At 38.3% G+C, this 24,548-nt stretch overlaps 1 protein-coding gene across 8 annotated transcripts in view; it reads left to right on the top strand.

Annotated features, from left to right (window-relative positions):
- Positions 1-2,687: 2,687 nt before the first annotated feature.
- The window catches only part of ppfia2 (PTPRF interacting protein alpha 2), a 956,251-nt gene continuing 934,390 nt past the window's right edge, over positions 2,688-24,548 (top strand). For 3 of the 8 annotated variants that reach the window (XM_039761760.1, XM_039761759.1, XM_039761758.1), the window contains exon 1: positions 2,691-3,269. The gene's annotated coding sequence lies outside the window, so the exon portion shown is untranslated. Of the gene's footprint in view, positions 3,270-3,672; positions 3,690-3,937; positions 4,123-24,548 lie in introns of those variants that run through there. The other 5 variants (XM_039761756.1, XM_039761753.1, XM_039761757.1 and 2 more) reach the window with 4 other exon arrangements.

Here is a 24,548-nt window from a genome sequence, read left to right as displayed (position 1 = left end):
CTCATCCAGGATTGGTTACTACCTTGTGCCTAGTACTGCCAGAATAAACTCAGAAAAAGTGGCATACATGGCATGGTTACGGCTGAATTTGTTATTTGCTGACTGATAGCTAAAGCACTGATAATGACTCTCTTATGGCTTACTCATGCACCTTCAACTTGTTATTTTATGTTTGTGGGCTCTTTCACAGTTTTGTTTTTTAAAATTTATCATTTATTTATTTCATGCAAGCAGTCCCATAGGAACATTTTACTGCTTTAAGGTTGATCTTTGATGGCTCATGAGACTTAAAACAGATTTTAATTTATGTTTCATTTAAGAATCCACTTTGACACGGCCATTTCTCCTAAAATTTCTTAGGAAAAATAGTTTTAGACAAAATGAAGATGTGAGATAAAGCTGAGGCAAAAGTTAAAACTGATCATTTGTTTTGAAAAGCTTAATATATTTTGTGAGATCTCTTCCAAGTCTTCCTTTAATCCTTTTTAAGACCAATTGAACCACATGCAAATGAAGTGACTTGCTTGGGGTGAGACAGTGGTATCAGTAGTGGGATCTGAACCCCTAACCTCAGGGTTTGAAGTCTAAAGTATTAACCAGTGTGCCACACTACCTGCCTTTTCTTCCAATGATCCAATTGGAGCAAAGAATAATAAATTAGAGCAACTAATAATATTATTCACTGCGGTGGGCTGGTGCCCTGCCCAGGGGTTGTTTCCTGCCTTGCGCCCTGTGTTGGCTGGGATTCGCTTCAGCAGACCCCTGTGACCCTGTGGTTGGGATATAGCGGGTTGGATAATGGATAGATGGATGGATGGATTATATTATTCAGAAGCAAGGGCAACAGTTTATGAATAAGTGTTTTATTACCACAAACATCCATCTATACCATTCCCCATATATTACTGAGCACACAATGCAAATACTAAGAAATAGTCAAGAAACTACTTGGAACGTCTGAGCCCATTGTGTGACTTTGCAGAGATCTCTGCTACTCAAGAGGTGACACTGGTGAGAATATTGAGTCTCAGGAGAAAAATCTAAGAAGCACGACACCAAAGAAAATGTCTGTTTTATTTTTTCTGATCTCATTGTTGTCAAGGAGAAATGAAAACAATATTAAGGAGATATCTCTTTTTTCCATTCCTATGGGATGCGATTAACGACTTTAGACTTTAAACCCTGAGGGTTAAGGGGTTTATACCCCACTACTGATTTTGGTGTGACAATGCCTATGATTAAAAAAAACTAAACAAAAGAAATGTAGGCAATTGTATGTCAAATGCTGTAAGTCGCCTTGGATAAAGGCATCAGCCAAATAATACATAATATGAATGATGCTGTATTATGTATTAGGGTGGTGAAACGCTGGTGTATTAGGGTGAATTCATGCTGGTGAAACGGTTTCAGCGTGAGGAAGCAGCGCAAACCACTGAGCCCCCAAAGGTGTGGCTTTACAGCTAATATACAGTCCTTGGATGTGTTGTTTTTTACTGGTATTGTTACAGTTCTAATGTATTCAATGAATAAAGTGCTTTCTATTCGTTAATCAAAATTAATGTTGAAATGGCGTTCCTAATATAGTACGCACAATTAAGTCTACTTATTTAATGTTTTTATGACACAATATAAGTGAGTAATAAATTGATTGATTCATTGCAGGACTTCAAGTGCATGCCTGAAGTACCTCTCTCTGATGCTAATTATTTAGTATATTAGCTATAAATGTTATATTTTGGGGTTAATTGTAGATGCTAGAAACAGTAGGAGAATGGGAAATTTTATTTTGATCATTTATACCACGCATTTACAATCTGAAAAAAAAATAAAGCCGGTAAGATACTTCCACACAGTTGTATAGATAAGACGAGATCGCGGCTAGGCAGGAATCATCAAATCAAAAGTGTTGTCAATATCCTCTTTTTAGGTTCTGTTTTATTCAAACCTAATAATTATTTTCTAAAAAAGAAACACTGTTTAATGACACTATAAAACCCGAGTATAGTGTCCTGTCAGCTGACAGAGCTTAAATGAAACTGTCTTCCTCGTGTCGTTGCGCTTCCCACTGGACTGCCAAAGCCCAGCCGGGCTCTAGAGGGCGCCAGTACGGATTTGTAAGAATTCGAGTAGAGATGAGCCACGCCTTGAACTTCATGTGTCTGCCTACAGCCTCTGCTCTGGGTATACCCTTATGTTTAAATTCGGCATTAACCTCCACTCAGTGAGGCGCCTTTATTCTATTATTTAATGGATTTGATTAAAAAAAATCTGTTTTTTTTCCAGTTCCGACAAGATATGCAAGCAATATTCATACTTAATATCACCACCACCAATTATAATAAATGGGCAGTGCAGTTCAATTAGTCTCCCTCTGATGGAAAATGTAAAGCGTTCCGAATGTAAAAGAAGCAAGCACCCAGGGAAATCTAAATTTAATTGGGGGAGCAGACGCGATTACTTCAGAATTTATTTAGCGAGCGGTGGAGACCATTCAGACAGTCGGGGAGGACGACGCACGAGAAATCAAAGCAAGTAATGCCTTAAGTGTGCAAGAATGTCACACAAGACCGGGCCACCTCGGACAGCTGACCGAATGTAACGTGGAAAGGGAGATCAAGAGAAAACCATATAGCGCATCTTTATCCGCCAACGCCAAACCTCACATGGGACCGAGCTTTGGGTAGCACGCAGGTCCAGACACACGGCCGGTGCGCTCATTCAGGAAAACTGAGGCTGATGTGCGGGCGGCAATCGTGCACGCTTTTCACGTTAGCATAGTAATCGAGACTCGCATACACCTATTAGCAAAAGTTTTAAGCAGTCCCTGTCTTTCGTGGCTATTTTACGATCCTCCTTATTTGATTTATTTTCTTTTCGTAAAGGTGCGTGGGCATCCGCGTCTCCATGTGTACAGGAATACTTCCCTGCACCTTTAAGACGCATCACCCCTCCTTCCGAGCAAACAATGGTCTATACCCGGCTCAGCTTCCCCAAAGCAACATTTGTAACATGCCATTTTTTCTACACTAATGGATAATTTTTGAGAAAATGTCACAGAGAAGCTAGAAATTTGCAAGTTGCAGAAACATGTCAGCCGTGCTCTTCCCTGAATCCGACGCAGTGACCGCGCCGCTTTGTTTGCTGTGAAGCCTGCCGGTGAGCCCGGGAGTGCCAATGGTCCCGAAGTGGACAGCTGTGTGATCCCATTTGCTCGCGGAGACTGCGGTTGTCATTGATCAATTGAGGGAGCGGACGTCTAAGAATAGCCTGTGAGTACGCACATCTTCTTTCTAAACGCCACAGTTGATGACAGGAACGGTTTCTGTCTAGATTTTGGGCACCTCCTTTATAATCGCTCGCCGCTACACCTGCAAGGTGATGCTGTAACAGCATCTGGCCACAGTGAACGTGAAACTTCGTACAGATGTGTAAGGAGCAAAAATGTTTGACTTTTTAAAAATCGTTACGAAAAAAAGAAAGAAAAACCTAAGCAGGCACGTCAAGTGCACTGTTGAGCATCGTGCAAGAGACGTGATGTATATTAAGATGTGAGGCTCTGTGCGCTTCCCACAAATGTTACAGTTAAAGAGTTAAAGGAGGGGGGGAGAGACATGATGTAATGCTAGGGAGACAATGGATTTTTTTGAAATAATGTTACCATGTATGCACGTTTCTACTGACTGAAGGAGGTAAGGAATGAAACAGTTGTATTAAGTACTTGGGAAACTGTGGCAGATGTGTTTTCTTGCTGTATAATATTAATGCATGTTTCAGAATATCGGGGAGAGAAGGACGGACACTCGCGGAAGGCAGCTCTCAATGCTCGCTGTAGCCTACATGATCACTCACGGGGGCACCACACACACACACACACACATACACACATACGGGGATGGATGTTAAAATATTTAACAGTCACTCTGTCACGGCAGCTTAGATTTGCTGCTTCCACTCATTCATTCGGAGCTCCAGTGCGAATCGTCCAACTGTGTGAAGTTCTCAGGAGTCACATTTTATTCGTATTTTTTTTCTTTTTATCATTAAGTGAAATCCATTGCTGGTTCAGTCTCCTCTGCAAGGAGTACTAAGTGATGACCGACCCTCAGTCGGGCAGGAGCCAAGGTACAGATAAGTCTTTGTCACTCATGTATTTGTGTGCTCTGTTTTATTAGAGAATGGCCAAAAGAAGTAGAATATAAAACTTAGAAACATCGGAACGGAGTGAACATTTTATCGTTATAATTAGTATTGTTCTTGTCGATATATAGACTTCAAAAGGTTTAAACTGTAAACGAGTATCTAGTATAAATCTTGCAAAGGTTAAAAATTAATATCACCTTTTGGAAGTGATTTTAAAGCATCCTGAATTGACATTTTTACATGAATTTTAATTTCTTCTCTGACGCCTTTTACAAAGCAACTTACAAATTACTAGCCCTGACTCCAATCAGTTACGAATATCAAACTTACAGAAAAATCGTCAGTAAATGTACCTTTACAGTACTAAAGTAGAGTGTATATATAGAAGCAGTATCTCTTTAAGTGTTAATTTCACCCTGGTGATTTTATGGTATTTCTCTTTTTAAAAAACGGGTTAAGGCGTCTTGCTGACACCGTGATATCGACAGAACCAGAAGCCCCGGGCGTTCTGCATTAGCCACTAGGCCACACTTTGACTTTTCTTATATTGAATATTGCATCTGTGGGGTTTATTCGAAGGGAGGCAGGCAGGACTGGGAGGCACACTCCCAAAAAATAATGGCTCTTTAATGGCATTTTTTGGTTCTTTTCTGGGCTGTGTGGTTGCTTGAATTTCCCTTGGGATCTATCTATCCATCTATCTATCTATCTATCTATCTATCTATCTATCTATCTATCTATCTATCTATCTATCTATCTATCTATCTATGTTCATTCTGAGAATGCTTCTTTGCATATGGAGGTGGTTCTTTGTGCTTTGAAAGAAAATAACTTCCAAGTATACAGGAATGAAAGAAATGTCAAATCTTTAGTTTGCGGTAGGCCACCTTGCAGGACACTAACAGATTAAGAAAGCCTGGACTTAGTCTGTGTTATTGTATTCAGCGAGAGTTCCTTTAAAGTCATGACTTATTGGTATTCACAAATCTGTTATCATCTGTTCATGGTGATTTACTGTATGAACCCTGTTATGGATTTAAATAAAGAGAATCTTTTGAGAACCAAAAATGTTTCCCTGCTTTGAAGAACCCCTCTGGCACCTTTATTTTTAAGAGTGCCGATGTAAAATGTCACCTGGTAATATGAGACGGTGCTGCCTCCAAGGGTGTATTTGGACAACTAAGACAAGGTCCAATGTAACACCCTGCTATATTCATTGGACATTCACATCAATGAAAGACACCTTTTTAACTTGTGGTTAAAGCCGTCAGGATGGGACATGTCATTGAATAGATGTAAGCTGAATCAGATAGTCAGCATTAGATAGATATGTGTTTATATGTATTGTGTGTATAAATAGTGTTAATATACTGTATAGGCCTATATGTGTGTATTTAGAGAGATGTGAATGTGTGTGTATAGTGATACTGTATGCTCCATAGTGTATATAATACTTTCACATGTACAGTGTAGAGTGAAATTGATACTTGCATGTCTGACCAACATGTAACACATCACTACTCACTGGTTTAATGATAAACAGGAATATATTAAAATATAGAATTGAATTGTTTTTTAATTGAAAATGCACACCTTTTCCTGCTGTACCTCTACCCCTCTTCCAATACCAAGTTTTCCGTTAAAAAAACATATACATACACAAATATATATGGTACAGTGCAGCAAAGTGGTTAGTGATCCTTCTTCTGCCTCATGGCTTCATTGTCCCAGGCTGACACCCAACATCTTCCATTCCAAGTGACTACATGTTTTGTTTCGCTCCCTGTATTCCATATTTTCATATCTCTGAGATGTTCATATTAGGGTGATTGGTGATTCTAAATGGGACCTGTTTGTGTGTTCAGGCACCCCATCCCATCCAGGGCTGCCCCCTGCTTTGCTCCTGAAGCTGTGTAGATAGGCTCTCCCTGCTACCCTGAAGTGGGTCAGAGAATGTTAATATTACTCCACTGTTCAGGCTTTTGATATCAAACTCTGATACTGCCTGGCAATGAGCAAGTCTCTACACTTGCCTGTGCTCCAATTGGAAAAAACAAAAAGAAACGTAACCAGTTGTATTTCAAATGCTGTAAGTTGCCTTGGATGAAGGTGTCAGCCAAATTTGTAAATGAAAATAACGGTGCCCATTTTTATCCAGTATATGATGTTTTACAGCTGCCCTTGGAGCAGCTATGATTCTTAAGCTGCCCATCTTCACACCGTGTGGGCCATCTGCACTTTAATCAAATAGCACAAGTAAACCAGTTGTCATGGAGCCATAGATGTGAAAGTGTAACTTGCAGTATGATCTGGTGGGAAGTGACCATAAACTGAGTCAGATTTGACTATTGAATACAATAGCATAGCAAAAAAAAAAAACAAACGGATGAAAAATGAAACCCTTTGGTTTGTCACCTGCTGGTTTTATAGGGAGTATTGTTCTCCAAAGTGCTTAAGAGGCTCTAAAGATGTTGTACGCTACATCCATGGAAACAGTTTTCTTACATTTGTAGACACCTGTAGCATTCTTTATGCAAATAGTTACCAGCCCATCATCTTGTGAGCTTAGAACTGTAATATGTTGATTAAAAAATGGATACAAATATGCAGAGCATAAGTAAACCTAAATGCACCATCTGTATCGTCAATAAGTGCATCAGCCCAAACAAATAATAAGCACGTAAGGCGCCATTTAATTGTTTCTTTGTTTTTAAATTGAGATTTTTTTTCGTCTTGTAAATTCAAGCTGATGTAAGGAGGGAATGTGTTGTTCCCAGGGGTTATAGGAAGCTTGTGGTGAATATGAATTCATATTCTTTTTTTTCATATGATGTGTGTCCATAGCAACGGTACACTGCAGAAACAGTGATGACATCTGTAGATTGTCCTGCAGTAATACAATATTTGGCTATAAGTGACACATCATCATAGGTGGTAATATTCTGGAACTGCTTGGCTTGCTAATCAGGTCATATATACATATATATATATATATTTACTATGTGTGTGTATACTGTATATATATGTACTATGTGTGTGTATACTGTATATATATATATATCATTATTGGAAAAATTAATTTAGTTTAATGTCTTAATGTGCAGTCTGGAAGTAGAATTATTTCTAAAATCAAGATTGCTATGTTTGTGCTACCATCCACCAATCCATCCAAGCATTTTCAATCCCAATAATTTAGAGCTGCTGGAGTCTCTTCTGACAAAACTGGGTGCCTGTCAGGAAGCATCCCTGAGGAGGGACTTTTAGTTTCTTTGGAAATATATTTATGTAATCGCACAAGTATAATTAAATACTTACATTTATGTATAGAAATACCTTGCACGTTATGTTTGCTGGGAAGGGCTCCAACCCCCTGCGTCCTTACTCAGAATTAAGTGGGCTTAGAAAATGGTATGTTACCATGAAGGTCTGACACCGAGTCTGGCCTTGGCTTTATTAATGTCTAGCATCCTGAAATTCGGTCCTGTAATCTGGAGTTCTTTTGCACGGCTAAGAGTGATACTTTGGTCAATGGGGTAGTGACACTAAGGACTACTGCGTGACACCAAAAGGAGAAAAAGAATGGAAAAGCCAAGCACAACAGATAACATCAACATTATAAAGCAATGTAAATGGCTGCACTAGCAGCTCTAACATGAATCTGATCATTCAGACAGAGCACACCATTACAAGGTGCTTTATAAAGAAAACAATTCAAAGTACCATTATAACAAAGGAGAATGAAAAATTATTCAAATAAAGTGTAAATCTGAAGGATTTAATAACTACAGCAACTGATAGTACATAGGGTTAAATTAATACTAAAAATGTTAAGAAAGAGTAGGTACATTACTGGAAGCCAGAGATTTACAATACAATTTATTTTTATATAGTCTCAAAATCACACAAGGAGTGCCACAATGGGCTTTAACAGGCCCTGCCTTTTGACAGCCCCCCAGCCTTGGCTCCCTAAGAATAACAATAATAATAATTCTTTGCATTTATATAGCGCTTTTCTCACTACTCACAGTGCTCAGCAATTGGAGGTTAAGGGCCTTGCTCAAGGGCCCAACAGAGCAGAGTCCCTTTTGGCATTTATGGGATTCGAAGCGGCAACCTTCCAAAAAAACCCTTGTAGGGAAAAAATTGAAGAAACCTTGGGAATGGCAGTTCAAAGAGAGACCCCTTTGCAGGTAGGTTGGGCGTGCAGTGGGTGTCAAAAAGGAGGGTGATAAATATAATACAATACACAGAACAAAACACAAGTAATCCTCAATACAGTATGTATATTACAAGTACAGAGCAGAATTCAACAGTAGATGATATCACATAATACAATTTGGATTTAAAGATAGATGCAGTAGATTTAAAATGCAAGAAGGAAACAGTGCGTCAACTTCATTTTGATTAGGGTTAAGTCTGAATTTTAGGAGATTGCCAAGATAGATTGGCCTGAATGGCCATGTTCTTGTCATAACTCCACCCATAGTAAAGTATCCTTCCGTGGCCCAATTTCCCTGCACTCTAACATCTCATCTTTCTGTTGAAGCTCCAAAAACACCCTAATTAATTAGCCTTGTCAGAAAGCAGAGCTCCACTGCTACTACTTCCAAACAGTCACCCCTAGAATTCAAGCTTGGTTTGTGCCACTGGCATCTTCTGGCTGACATTTAGTTTATTGGAGTAAAAACTGCAAAGGTGTTCCAAACAGGTGGTAGGACCATGGAACACATGGACATCGGTTCATCTTCTCCATGCTGGTAGAAAGCATTATACAGTTACTTATTTAAAGACAAAGTAGCTCAGTTGCTTCCTTGGAGGCATGGCCATTTTATTGTTGGGTATGCCTCTGGTATGCTGGAATTTCAGGGCCACAAAAGGGTGTTACTGCAGTTTCTCATAAGGGCAATCCCTGGCTAGAAAGTGATTTTATAGCAAGATGGAGATTTAAAGACACCATTTTTTAAAGGAGAACTGAATTAGGTGATATTAAAAATGGCATCCCTCATGGATCAATGTTGGGGCTGCTGCTTTTTTAATACACATAAATGATCTGTACAGGAATATAATCAATAAGATGGTCAAGTCTGCAAACTAGGTGGAAGTAAAGATAATGTACAGTAGGATCAGTTAAATTTTTGTAGAGGAATTTGGTTAGCATACAGGCCTGGGCAGATTTATGGCAGATGAAATTTAATGCAAGTAAATGTAAAGTATTACATGTCAGAAGTGTTAGATTTGAACACACAATGGGAGTTCTGAAACTTGAAAATTAATCTAATGAGATGGATCTAGGAGTCGTAGTGGACTTGTCTCTGTATTCATCAAGACTCTGTACAGAAGCGATCAAGAAAGCTATTAGGATGTTAGATTATTTATCACAATGTCTAGAGTACAAGTTAAAGGAAGGCTATACTTAAGTTATGTAATGCACTAGTGAGGCTTCACCTGGAGCACTGTGTACAGTTTTCACCTACATTTTACAAAAAAGACACTGTAGCTCAACAAAAAGTCCAGAGAAAAGCAGCCAGGCTTATTATAGGACCAAGAAGTATAAGTTATCTAGTGGGATTGAAAGAGTTAAACCTTTTCAGTTTAATCAAACAGAAATTAGGAGGAGACATGATTGAAGTGTTTCAAATTATGTAAGGAAATTGGTACAGTGGATAAGTTCTGCAACAAGAACATGGGGACATAGTTGTGAGCTTGCTAAGGGCAGATGTTAAAGAAATGTAAGAAAGCACCATGGAAATGATCAGGTATTGTGAGGCAGAGTAGGACTTTAGGGACCTTCAAATCTTGACCCGATGTTGTTTTGGACAATTGAAGTGAACAAAGTGGATGTGCTTGTTGGGCTGGATCACCCATTCTTGTTGGGCTGCTTGTTGGGCTGGATCGCCCATTCTTGTCCCAATTGTTCTAATGTTTTGGAGCTATTAGATGAGCTTGGTATAGACTCAGCACAGACAGGAAGGGAGTCCAGGATTGGGACACTTGGATGCATGTGATATATCCCACCATATAGGTAGACAACAGTCTGTTTAGGAAGACATAGGGCAGCAGCATTTGAATGTGCTTGATCTAAAGGTAAATGACAGAAACATTACTGAAGGCTGAGGGTTGGAAAATAAAAAGAATTATGTGAAGAAATGACTATGAAAATAATGAAAACATGTAGCTGAGAAAAATGGTGGTCTGAATAAAATTAAAGGCATTATTAAAAGGGAAGGCTTCACTTCTACTGACTGCATCCTGAATATGTAAATAATGGGGTGATCAGATAAGCACGTGCCCCACAAATTGTCAGGTGGATCTGCATTAAAACAAAATGGTATTGCCAAAATTTGATTTGACGTGTATAGCTCCTTTCGTGGTTTATTCCATTCCAGAATGCATCAGCGTTCAGTTTATGGGGTGCTGGGGTGAGTGTGTGCATGACTGGGCCTTATGATAGACTAATCCTTGCCCTCAACTATTTGCTGCCCTGCACCCAATACAGCCAGGGTGGGCTCTGGGCATCTTGTACCCTGAATTGGGTTAAGCGGGTTGGAGAATGTTAAGTTTAGTGAAATCATACATACATCCTCAAACCTGCTCAATCCAATTTAGAGTAGGCAACATCGGGGTAAGGTAAGAACAAACCCATGACATGGTACCAGTCCATTACAGGGATGATTAGTCGAATGTTAATTTCAGTTTTATTAATCTACTGATGCAATGTATGTACCTCTGTGGAAAATTCAAGGGGCCATAGAATACTTGTAATGGTATAGCATATTTAAGATAGGAGTCTTAATGTAATTTTATAAAGAAGTATTCACTTCTTCAGGTTTACACAATGATCCAGTTGAAAAACTTGATTCTGCAACCCTTTCGTTTCTGTGTCAGTATCATTACCATGAAGCTTCAGTACCTGTATACTCTTCTTATTGGCTAGTTAAATATATGCATTTTGTTTTGGATATCAGTTTTCTAAGGTGTGTTAGCAAGTAGAGTTGGCTTATTGCTTTTATAATTTCGTTTGGGTTTCTCTCATTGGATTTTTACACATTTCACTCCTAGGATAAAAGTGCATCATCATTATGGATGGCATTATGTCGAAATGTCATATACAGGTCTCTGTAAGAAACTGGAGTAGTTTATTGTAGTGAAAAGGCAGGTGCATTGGGGTGGCACAGTGGTTAGTGCTACTGTGTCACAGCTTTAGGTTTCAAATTCTGGCTTCTTCACTGTCATTATTAGGTTTGCCTTTTTCCCACATCTTTGTGGGCTTTTCTCAAAATTCTCCTGCATCCTATAGTTATCATAGGCAGGGTGATTAGACACACCAGATTGGCCCTTTGTGAGTTATAATACAATATAATACAGCTATTTTTTTTGTATTGCGCTCTTCACTAAGTGCAAGCGCAGAGTTTTGTGAACAATTCTCAGTTAAAATACAATTATAGATTATACTAATTACTAAATACAGAACTGGTACACTTAAAACAAAGTAGAAACTGATTGAACATAAAAAGAAATCAACAATATCTGTCCATTAATTAGCTGATGACCTATGGCCAATTAAAACTATAAACAAGAAATCCTGGAGACCTCGGCCAACTGGCCACCTACCCACTCCTGGCTTATCAATAGTGGAGTCTGTGCCAGCCGTCTAATCTGATGGTGATTATGGTTGTGTGTGGGTGTGTCCTGTGATGCCCTGGCACCTTCTTCAAAGTGGAATCCAGGCTTCCTTAAGTGCAGGACTGCTGGGACAGATAAGCAATCACTTCCCTGCTGCTCTGATCTTGATGATGTAGGCTGAAGAAATTGCTGGATAAAGGAGCAGCATTGCACGTTGATTTTTATTGCTGCAGTTTTTCTGTTGATAACTTCTGAATTGATTTTGTATATGTTTAGATACTAGTATTTCATGCTTTATAAATGATGTGTTACGTGGATCAGCTGGTAGGAAATCACTTTTGGCCTATTGGGTGTCCATCAGAGCTCCCTACAAGTACTTAATGCATACATACAATATTTGTGACCTTAAATTCTAACTACTCAAAATTTCCATTTCCCCCAAAAGCAAACACTTTGGCTTTGCGAAGGCAACTGATTCTGACAGTGGGCTTTGCAATTCGATCACATAATTATATGTTTGGAAACTCAGAGCAGCACAACGGCTTTAGTGGTTAGTTCTGCTGTCTCATGGATGCAGTATCTGGAGTTTCAATCTTGCAATCGGTTGCTGTCTGTTTGAGTTTTGTTGGTTTTCCCCGTGCCTATTTAAAACTTTTCTCCCTGTGATCATCCTAAACACATATGCTTTAGAGTTATCAGCATTTTTACATTTTAGCAATATGTACGAGTAGATCCTACAAAAGATGCGTGCCCCATCCACTGCTGATCACTGTCTTATGCCAAATGTGGGTCCCTGTCTTGTGTCGGGTTATGAAAATATATTGTAATTAATTGTTTAAAAATTCAATATTTAAATATATTTTTCAAAGTATAAAAAAATTAAACTAGTGCATTTACACTACCAGGCCTCAATTCCTGAATCAACAATGGTGGAGAAATCTGATCCGATAACTGCTACTTACATGACATGGTCTACATGTGGCCTCATCATTTACATACACGTTCAGCTTTATGTGGAATGTATGCATTACACATGCATAGTGATGCAGGTAAAGTGTGGACATGGATCTCTGTTTTTTTTTCTTCAGTTTTCTTTATTTTAAAAGAAGAACTCATTTTCTAAATGTGGTGAGTAAGCACAACATGGACATGGCATTCCAGTATATCCCTTTGCCTTTTCTGTTGTGATATCCTCCACCTCAATTCAGAGAATATTTTGGATACACAACAGAAGCCAGGGGAGGTGGGACCAGGAGTGGAAGGAGGGGACCTTGGTCTTGAACATTGCTTGGACCCTTCCTAAGTGTTCTAAGGGAGAACCATGGAAAAATGAAAAGGTTGCAGCAAAGCCTAAATTTGAAAGGTCCCTACATAAAAACTACAAGTAGTGTAAAAGTATGCAATAAAAACCACCATGAGTGAGACGGAGGGACTGAGTATGCATTGTCAAAGTTTATTTCTACTTAATCTTACTTAACTCTACTTGATCAGATCACAGTGTGCTATGTCAGATGTTAAAAACAAAAAGGGTCTGATCCATTACAATGACCTATTTTGAGAAAGAAATAGAGAGAGGGAGAAAAACTATTTAAAAACATTATTCTGGTACTATTTATTTTCAGAATATCTGGCATTTTCACCTGTTGAGGTAAAAGTAAGAAACAAATAAAGCTAAAAATAAATTGTCAGGTTTTGTTTTTCACCATCTTGGAGACAATAGGTGCTTTTGTCCAGCTTTTCCCTTAAACGTTAGCCATTCTTCAGTAGAGATATGGCCAGCTCAGTGCTTGATAAAGATTCAATTTGTATCACTTAATTGTCAAACAGCTTTTCCAAAGAACATAATTTGTCAATGACAACATTCTGCTCAGATATATAAAATGTAGAGAATGGTTTTATTTTCAAAAAGGATTCCTCACTAACTACTGTACTGTTTGGAATGATAGCCATTGAATTTGTTGTTAACGAAATGCAAACTCCTGAAAAGTTTTGGATTTTTATCCTAGGAGTGAAATGTGTACTAAATGGTCCATAAGGTGTTTCAGATCAAGGTTTGGTTAATCAGTAGATTTCAGCCTCAGGCTTTTGAATGATTAAATATAATATGTGTAAAGAAAGGCAGCAGCTCATCATAACTGACATCACACCACATGAGCACCCTGTCATTTGGTTTCATTGTGATGTGTTTCTGTGCATGTACTGTATATTTAGCTCAGTCACAATTACATATAAATATGCCATCATTCATGAACAGAGTGAAATTCTGCATGGGGTAATCTGTATAGGATAAATCTGCCTGTTTCCTGGAGATCAGTGAACAGCAACTTTGAAAGTTGCCCAAAGCTGAAATTATACCACACATATTTAAAAGCACCATCAGGAGTTTAGTGTTTATGTAAAGTCATCACGTTTATATGCTGTATTTGGTATATATTTTCACTGTGAATTATGAGAAAGACTGATAATACTGTCAGACCCCTGAGACCTAATATAAAAAAAAAAAATGATGCTATATCTAGACAGGCACTGCACACTACAGTGGATACAGGCCCACTGTCCATATAATGACAATAGGCGGTAGTGTGTTTGATGAAAATGTAGGAATTGGGGATGCCTATATGTTCTTAAACCCTTGCAGTTAAAATTTATTGTATTTTAATATAATATCTATCTATCTATCTATCTATCTATCTATCTATCTATCTATCTATCTATCTATCTATCTATCTATCTATCTATCTATCTATCTACATATTAATTATCCTAACCCAAACTGTTCCACTGAAGATCCTATATCATCTACTCTCAATCTAGGCCTGCCCCATCTAAACAAAAGAGAAGCCCATGCTAGACAGTGCAGCATTCAACATCATCATCCCTCAGAAGCTCAAAGGGGAAGTTGAGTGTGCTAGGCTAGAATACTTCCATATGCAACTGGATCCTGGTCTTCCTAACAGAGAAATCCCAGACAGTTCACATCAGAAGCACCATCAGGCCCCCCAGGGCTGTGTACTCAGCCCACTTCTGTTCACTCTGCTGACTCGTGACTGTAAGGCTGCACACAACTCCAACATCATTGTTAAGTTTGCTGATGACACAGTGGTGGTGGGTGTCATCAGTAATAGGAATGAGTCAGCTTATAGATTGGAGTTACAACAACTGATGTACTGGTACAAGTGCAACAATCTGTTTTTAAATATTAATGATAAAAGTGATCGTTGACTTAAATAAGGCCCCTACTGTCCAAATCCTACTGCACATCAAGGGCTATGTAGTGACCTGGTCAAGAGTACCTAATCCCTTTGTCTACACCTGGCAGCTAACATTACTTGGCATCTCTATTAGTAGAACAAGAATGTATAATACCATCACTGGCTACTGCTAATGAACTGTCACTATTATAAAATGACAAATCACATTGTTATATACACTCTTTCCATTCCGACAGCCTGTATTCCACTCTCTTTCGGTCACAAATTCTGTCCAATAGCTGCCCAATATCATGACCTGTAGTTCACTGGAGATGTGCTGACCTGGAGATGACATTGTATGTGGAATTAGCAATGGATGTGTGATCACAATGGTAATGGTAATGGGGTTAAAGAGGACTGGATCTGCCAGTCTAGCAGTGGGAATATTTCTTTGTGAAACAAAGAACGATTATTGTTAAATACATCTTTGTTCATTTTGGGGCCTCTATAGATCATGGAGACCTGGGCTGCAGTCTGGGCAGAGGTCTAACTGTATTGTTAACTGCTGTGATGTCTCCAAATGGCTGGAGAACTGATAAGTGTCATTCAGGTATCTGTGTATTCATCTCTCACCACACTTCTCTGTTCTTTTAGCATCTCACATAAAGCACAAAATGATGTAATGTAATCAAGCCACAGCCTTGAATGAAAATCTGATCTCACTAGTTAACCCAGATGGGATATGGGCAATCAGAAATCAAAGCCAAAACAAAGTGGCTTGTATCCAATCTCAAAAAAAGCAGATAACATATAGTTTGTGGGTGTTCTGAAAAATCAGAATTGGCTCACATTAGAATGGCAGTGTAAACATGGCCCTAGGCATTTACATCTAAAACAATGTTGTAAGAACAATAACCAGAAAGCTCAAGAAAGTTTGGGCCATGGAAGTGATCCCCATTTAACTGGAAGGGCTCAAATTAAATGCAAAACAGAAAATAAATGCAAGTAGATTTCTTCAAGTGTGAGTCAAGAATTGATTGCCTCGAGATGGAGGAGGATCAAGTTTTAAGGACTGGGAAGTGGAAGAGGCAGGTTTAGGTGGTCAGAAACTGAAAGTGGTGGAATGTCTATCAATCGTTCTTTCTGTAGAGGGAGAAAGAGAAGATGTATTAAGTGATAGTGACATCCCCTGGTTGGGGATGAAATTGCAGACAGTTAAGCCCAGAAGTTGTCTCTTACAGTGTGTGACACTGTAGAACGTATTTGGTTCTCCTCCACTAAAAGTAAAGATTCACAACTTTCTAGTAAATTATAAAATTTAAACATGCTACAGATTTTCAGATAAGATATAAAGACATTAAATTTACATGTAAACCTCGTAAAACCTCCCCTATCCCAGCATCAGTAGGAAGTTATAGCCTTCAGCCCACTGGTTTCATTTGCTCTTAGCCAACAGCTGTCCTCAATCTCTGTGAGCCACACTACAAATCAGGTGGAATCAGGACTGACAAAGAAGAATTTGTGGTCACTGACCTGAGGCTGGCACATGCACACAATACCAAACTGGGCAGCAGTAGCAAAACTAGAATTCAAATGGGCCCTAGTGCAAAAAAGTCAGTTGGGCCTCCCTCATTTGCAGTTGAATTAAATCCAATTAAAAATGACAACGTTCTATGAGAAACGTCACCATAAAAGGTATATAAAAGATCAATAGTTAATATAGTTATATGGAGTCGTAGGTATGTTTACGTCATTAACCTTTTCATGCTGATATCAAGTAGGCAAGCATGTTAACAACAAAGCCTTGTGAATCAACAACCATTTTGCACCATGGGCTTCCCAGCCCAATGGGCTTCTGTGCAACTGCCCCATCCACACTATCACAAGTTACACCAATTCTGGACAGATTAATTAACAAATGAGCCATTTGAAGATGGTGGAAATGAAGCTGGACTATTGTGAGAATTTCAATTCAGGCGACATTGCAAAGTACAATCTTGTATAATCAAAGAGTTCAGCAGGAAAACATGGATATGCATCACTTATAAGTGAAGTGTTTGAAATAAATGCAGTGACATTTACCAAGAAGCAGGGTAATTGCACAGTGCCAATTTCATGAGACCAAAGGGGAGAAAATCTGAGGAACGATGTAAATTACAAAATAATCACAAATGCAATAAATAGCCTGATGCACATGTTATTTTTTGTCATATTTCAGACATCAGTGTTCACCTGTTTTGATGTTGATGCTGTTTATATGTGAATAAACAGATAAGAAACAAAAAAAAAAATGCTGTAAAAATAATATCATGTGGCAACTTTGATGCATGGCCTCAAAAAATGGTGGATTAAAGCTTGAGTAAAAACTTGACCATGTAACAATAGCGCTTCAAGGAAGGGTCCTTTTCAACAAGTAGCTCTACCTCTGTCATGTGTGAACCACAGGGGGTGCCAGAGAGCCACAAACCTCAAATACAACCACACAGACACAAGTCCTCAGTAAAAATGTAAGGTTTATAATTAACAAATACCTTAAGGCTCTTTTAACAATATCGCACCACCAAATAATGACTCTTTCTTTTCTGCCTCACTTTTTTTCTCCTCCACTTCTTCCAAGCGAGAGTTGTCTATCTCCTCTCCCGGCTCGGACTCTCCTGGATGTTGCAGAGCATCTCCTTTTATCTTTTAGCCGGGAATACTTCTGGTGCTAGGGCATAATAACAACAACAATGACATTTATTTATATAGCACATTTTCAAACAAGCAATGTAGCTCAAAGTGCTTTACAAGATGACAAAAAGAAACTTACAAGAAGAGGAAATAATTAGATATCAAAGAATAAATAACAACACACAAAGGTAAGGTCAGATGGCTGGGAGGACAGAAAAACAAACCAAAAAAAAAAACTCCAGTTAGGAGGGAGAAAAAAAATCTGCAGGGGTTCCAAGGCCAATGGTCATTGTGCCTAAAATAATTATTCCTAAATCAAAAATTTCATGATTCATATGATGGGATTTGATGGAGCTGGTCTTGAGGACAGCTGAGATACCCAAGTGTAAGGGGACAAACATTCCAGAATTTATGATGGGGTAAGATTATTTAAGGCTTTATAAATCATTTAGTAGTATTTAAAAGTCAATTCTGAATGACACAGGCAACCAGTGTAATGACACTAAAACTGGAGAGGTGTGCTGAGATTTTCTTTTTCTAGATAATATTCTGGCTGCTGCATTCTGCACTAATTACAACTGATTGCTGTCTTTCTTAGGTAATCCTGTTAGGAGAGCAGTACAATAATCTAGTCAACTGAAAAAAAAAGTGTGAACTAATTGTTTCAGCGTCTTGTAAAGTTAATAGAGGTCTAACTTTTGCTATGTTCCCTAAGTGAAGGAAAGCAGTCCTGGGAATCTGGTTAATGTATGATTTAGAGTTTAGATCAGAGTTGATGAAGAAATTTTTTACTTCTGACTTCATTTTTAAACCTAAGTGTTTCAAGTTTATTTCCAATATCATCGCTATATCCATGTTTGCCAAATCACTAATATTTCTATTGTTTTCCATAGCCCAGGTCAATAGGAAGTCTTACAAAGTAAGGATTACTAACCCCAATAGCTCCCTCTGGCAGCCCCCATAGAACTCAACTGGGCTTCTCCATGGGACTACAATTCCCATTATGCCTTGCAGGTATCTGTGTGGGAATCCTGGTCTGGGTGTGCTGCCATCTAGCATATCAGGAAGCCACTGCTCCGAATACGCTGTCTCGCCCTGTTCCTTAATTACATTGGCCCACTGGCTGGGTAAGAACCATGCCCTGTCTCGGTTGGGATGCCAGACCATGCCTGTTGTCCCTTGCGAATGTCAATTTTTCAGGAGTTAAAGAAAGAATTTTCACTCAATATTATTTATTATTAACGTGAGCAGAAAGCAATTTACAGAAGAATGGAAAATGCAATGTTAGGCCACACGATGGCTTTCCACACCAACAAGAGCACTGCAGTCTGCTAGCCAGGCGGTGCCAAGGTTGTGGTTGAAGCAAAGGGGGGATTGGGCTCTTGCAGTGGCTGCTCCCTCCCCTTGGAATAGCTGACCTTATTATGTTAGGTCTGACCCGACTTCAGTTACATTTAAGTCATCATTAAAGACTTTCTTCTCATTGGCTGTTGACCCTGTATGAGGTTAAACGTTATGTTTGTGTATGTTGGTTCATGTGAATGCATGGTTATGAGTGTGAATGTTTGAGTTTTTGGGTATTTTTAGTATATCTTTTATGTATGGTTTATCATGGTTGTGGTTTTGTTCTGTGTATATATATTTTAATTGTTTCTTTCAGCTTATCTTGTAGAGCACTTTGGTACAGTTTAGATCATTTTTAATTTGCTAACTTGCATTGGACTTTAATCAAAAGCAGTGCTGTTTAGCAGCTCCAATGCCTTGGGATCAAATTCCACACCCTGATGCTGCCTTTATGGAGTTCTCTCCTGGTATTCCGTTTTTTTGCCCTCATCCCAAAGATGTGAGATTGAGGTTAGCTGTCCTTGGCTCTGTGTAGGTGTGTGCATGAACAGGCCGTCCAGTGGACTTGTAACTGATACTACCTCAATAATCCCCGGCTCCCTGTGACCCTGAAGTGGATTAAGAGGGTTTGAGAACCTCCAGCACTCATGCATGTTAATGTCTTTCATAAAGAATGCATTATTTTGTAAAATGCTTCCAGCAAAGATCTTGAATAAGTCAGAGGTGACTAATGAATTCTTATGGTCTGCAAAGGCATTGAGTTGTCATTAGAAATGCACTTAAAAACCTTTGTATAAATGCTATAACCTGACAGCAGGCCATATCAATTCAAAAGTCAGATACTCCCAGAGGTTATTTGCAGCGAGAAAATAAAGTAATTGAAACAATCTGTTACACAAAGCAATGGCAAAAATGTGTTTGGGAGTGCCAAGGCAAGCTGACTGCATCTGCTTAGTTTAAATCTCTTTTCAACTTTTTTTCTGTTTGCTGTGCTTGTGCACCTTTTATGGTCCTTATATTCTTTATAATTGTAAAAAGATGAATGAGAACTTTGTATATTCGGCTCAACAGCTTATAAAAAAGCAGGAAGTTGGTTGCCTTTTGCATTTGGCAGGGGACTGAAGCAAAGGTGAGAGTGGTGAAAACTGCTTCATGCTTCTCAGACAAAATGCAGCTAACAGCCAGTGTAGCACAAGAACAGGACTCGGTGTATCTGGTAAGCATTTGTACTGTGGATGATGAGGATAAAAATGATAATATTGCCAGACTGAGACTTAATATAAAATTCATTCTGCTATAGCAAGACAGGCACAGTACACAGCAGTTGATACAAGCTTACTGTTTAGCAATATAATGACAATAAGCAGTAAAGTGTTTTATGAAATATATTGTGTACTATTGTACACTCTGAAATAAGCTTTATAAAAAAGAAAAATACTCAATAATTGGTAAACTTCAGATATCTCACTGATAAATCATTTTTTTTTCTATTAATTTGTTTTGAATATTCCTTAAGCTTTATTTTCAAAGAACATGACCATACAGTATGTGTTTTAAAGGAATACTCCACCCAAAAATGATCGATCATGTTTTTGTGTTACATACCCCACATACTGTACTTTGTAGTTGTTGCTGAGAAAAATTTTTAATCACATTTTCATGCTGAATAGAGAGAATGAAGTTTATCACATAACCAGTTTTATACAATGAAAAAGAATGTGAAAAACGTCTAAGGAAAACAGAAAAAAAACTCACATTATCCACAATTTTTCATCCAGTCGTTAGCCCAAAACGTGCGAAATGGCTGCCTGTTTGGTAAAATATTGTTTAATAGTGACTTCCTGAATTATTAGCACACACATTAACAGGAAACCCAAAGATTTACGGGAGAGACTTTATGATTCCAAGACAGGACTCTTGACCAAAGTATGATGGGAGAGGTGGGTCTTCAATTCAAAATGTCTCTGCCATAAATCTTTGGGTTTAAATTAATTAATTACATTACAACAGAGCTTTTCTTGCTACTCAAAGCACTTTACAAATAACAGAGGGGAATCACTTTAACTACCACCAATGTGTAGCAACCACCGGGATGATGGTGAGGCAGCCATTATTGCACCAGTATGCTCACCACACATTAGCTGTTGTGTAGTGAGGGATTGAGAAAGATAACCAGTTAGTGACAGGGGATGATTAAGGGGCCAGAATGGATGAGGCCACGATGGGCAATTTAGCCAGGACATTTCGATAAACTCCACTTTTTTTACATGCTGATAATATCAGAAGAAACTATTAAACAATATTTTCACAAAAAAAGCAGTCATTTGCACATGTTGAGCTAGCGACTAAATGAAAGACGTGGATTGTGCAGTTTTGCAATTGGTGTTTTTCACATTGTTTGCTGTTGTACAGAAGTGGGAACCATTGAGTTCTGCTATGTATAAATATCTTTCTCTCCATTCCACATGAAAACATAAGAGTAAATATTTTTCTCAGCCACAACTACAAAGTACATGGGTACGTAACATAAAATAAATACTATTTCTGAGTATTCCTTTAAGGATCGGTTCTTTAGTTTGAGAAAGGTATAATATGTTGGTTATTTTATTGTAAGTGCATCACAGTGCTATTTTAGAGTCTCAACATTTTGTTCTTGAGTTGCTAGGATGCAATACATTGTTACTAAAGAGTGCCCCCCAAGAGGCACTTTGCGTTACGTCATACAGGCTCTGCATTCTACCTCAGCACAATGCATCACTTCTGTGTCCAATGTTGTGGTTTTAATCTTTGAAGAGTGTAAATGTTCAGGCTCATACTGTTCATACTATTCTGGCTAACGACTCAGCTTCCCACTTCTTGATTTGGATCACAGTCTTAGCATTTTGGTTCAACGACTTTCTCATAACAACTTCTGGCAATTCTTGTTCTGACTTCACTTATGTTTTTTCCCCTGAATTTTGTTTTTTTATAGCAGTACTGAAGTAATCTAGAAAATATTTTCTGTTCCAAATTCTCCAAAATGCACCTCATTGACCATTTTTAACAACATTTTTGTGGTTGCTCACAATCCATGGCGCCAGCAAACAATTCAGAGTGGTTGATTGGAGTTAAAAAAAAAAAAAAGCAGGCAGAGCAAGTCTGTGCTGTGGTGCAGTCATGACATCTTGAGAAGGTGTCACTGGTATAATAAAACCTTGAAAGACTATTGAATTACACTGAAAAAAATGTCAAAGTTGAGTAGCAAAGCTTGATGATCTGAATTTGTAGAAGATGCACAGAAAGTCTCAGCAGTTGTTGAATAGAGGACCAGCACTCCATTTCCACTCCATGCTCAAGCTCCATATTTCAAGAAGGACCAGTGAGGTGATAATTATAAAAATATATTGTAAGCTTGTGAATTCCATATGTGTGCACATTAAAACATTATAAAGTTTTCACATAAATGTTTATAGTAGTTCTTCTTCATAACTCTTCTAAAAGTTAATAAATTTCCCGTTTACTCCGTATTCGAAGAAATGCAACATTATGAAGTATCATCTTTTTCAACAACTCTATATCTCCACTTTATATGCATCCAAACTTCAGGGCCATTTCCAGTTGAAAAGAATGCTGTACATTAATTAAGAAATTATTTGTAGACCTAAATCTGTAAGGTTCCTCTGAGCTTTAAAATCAAACGCCCTATGCTCAATGAACTGCACTTTATTGTGCCTTTGAAAGACACTTAAACCAAAAAACCTGTTTATGCACATTCTACCATAATGCTCAGACTTTTTATGCACATTTTTTGTATTCTTTGTATGGTGAAATGAAATCCAATAACAAGTGATGATTGTATGTTTTTATCTCTTACTATTAATCATCCCTATTTATGCCCAAGTTGAATGAAGAAGCTGTAGGCAGTAGTACTGGTACTAGCAGTACCAGCATGTAGAATTCTGATGCCTCATAATTGTTCTTAATATTATTATTTATTTACTTACTTAGCAGACATCTTTATCCAGGGTGACTTGCAAAGCAAGTAAAACGTATATAATAATGATGGTGCAAGCATGAGGTAAAAGCAAGAAAGAACAATTTAAAAAGTGAGCACAACTACACAATTATACCTGAAGCTAGAATACTACAAAAATCAATGTCCTAAACTCTTAGTCATTGCAATGGCAGTTACACTGTAGAAGAGAAACTAAGCAGTTATCAAATATTTGTTAAAAATGTGTTTGCAAAAGATGCCTAAACACAAGTAAATTGGGTACCATTCGGATAGATAAAGGGAAATCATTCCACAGCTTTAGAGCAACAATGGAGAAGCATTGTCCAGTCTTGGCAGGGCTGGCAAGAGGAGGGAGATGGTCAACAGACCAGCAGAGGCAGAATAGAGACTTCCTGAGGGGGCATAAGAAGGGACCAAGGATTAGAGATATTGAGCAGTAGAGTCATTCAGAAAACTGTAGGTCAAGACATGAGTTTTGAACTGGATTCATGCAGCAACAGGAAGCCAATGGAGAATCAGAAGGAGATGGCCTGGAACAGTGAAGGATCCTTTATGATAGCATTGGAGATGAGGCAGGTCAGTGACTTACTGAACAAAGCCAAATATTCTTACAGTTTAGGAAGCAAAACCTCAATACTGCATTGCACTGTGACTAAACCAATCATTTTTGGTTTGGAACAGATGTGCTACATTAAAAAATGTTCCTGTTGTAGCAGTTTAGCTCCAAATTGAAAAATGTTTAGAACATCATTGATTTCAAGGGTCTAAATTGATTTTATCTGGTTCTGTTTGACTTCAGAATTGTGGCATTGATGTTACACAGATTTGGTATGACCTTCCACCACCCTGTATGTGACAAATATTTAATGCTACTACAATTAAATGAATGTATTGTGAATTTTCTCTCTCTCTCTGTCAAACATTATTAAAGTTATTTCTCATTAAACTGACAGTGTACATGTTTGTCTGTCCAATATTTGCAGACTAGCCTGCTGAGTTTTTAATTTTAACCTATTATAATTAATAACAATTTCAACTGTGCGCATGACAGACAGGACACAAAAATCTGTGTTTTTGTTCAATGTACTGGGTGAAACTGCAGGAACGGACTAAAGATAATGGACTACCACTTCAGGTGATATCTCACTACTCTAGAAAATTTTCCAGGTTTTGATATGGCTTGAATGTTTATATATTCCCTTTTCATTAGTATCATTTTTTCATTCTTTTTATGAAACATGACTGGTGGAGGACAGTGCAGAAGTGAGCTGACCTCCAAATGTGACTCCTATTTGAGTGCAGTCATTGAATTGTACAATTCTACAGTGAACATATAGTGCTGTGTGCCTACTGTAAATAAATCAAAACCAAGATGTTAGGGACTCACTGGCAACCCCATTAGATGATGGCGTGTAAAGTGATGATGGAGTGTTCTTACACGTGAAGCCTGAAAACTATAAGGACAGATTTAGATTATTTACGTTTGGTAGAATGCAGAGAGAGGGGCAGGCGGTCTCGCGGCCTCAGAACCCCTAAAGATTTTGGTGTTTTTTTTTCTCTCCTTCCATTCTGGAGTAGTTTTTTGT

This window comes from Polypterus senegalus, chromosome 8 (genome assembly GCF_016835505.1).
Source record: "Polypterus senegalus isolate Bchr_013 chromosome 8, ASM1683550v1, whole genome shotgun sequence".
NCBI classification, from domain to species: Eukaryota; Metazoa; Chordata; class Cladistia; order Polypteriformes; family Polypteridae; genus Polypterus; species Polypterus senegalus.
Note: the sequence above shows the minus strand (reverse complement) of the source record. Positions and strands in the feature narration are given on the sequence as shown.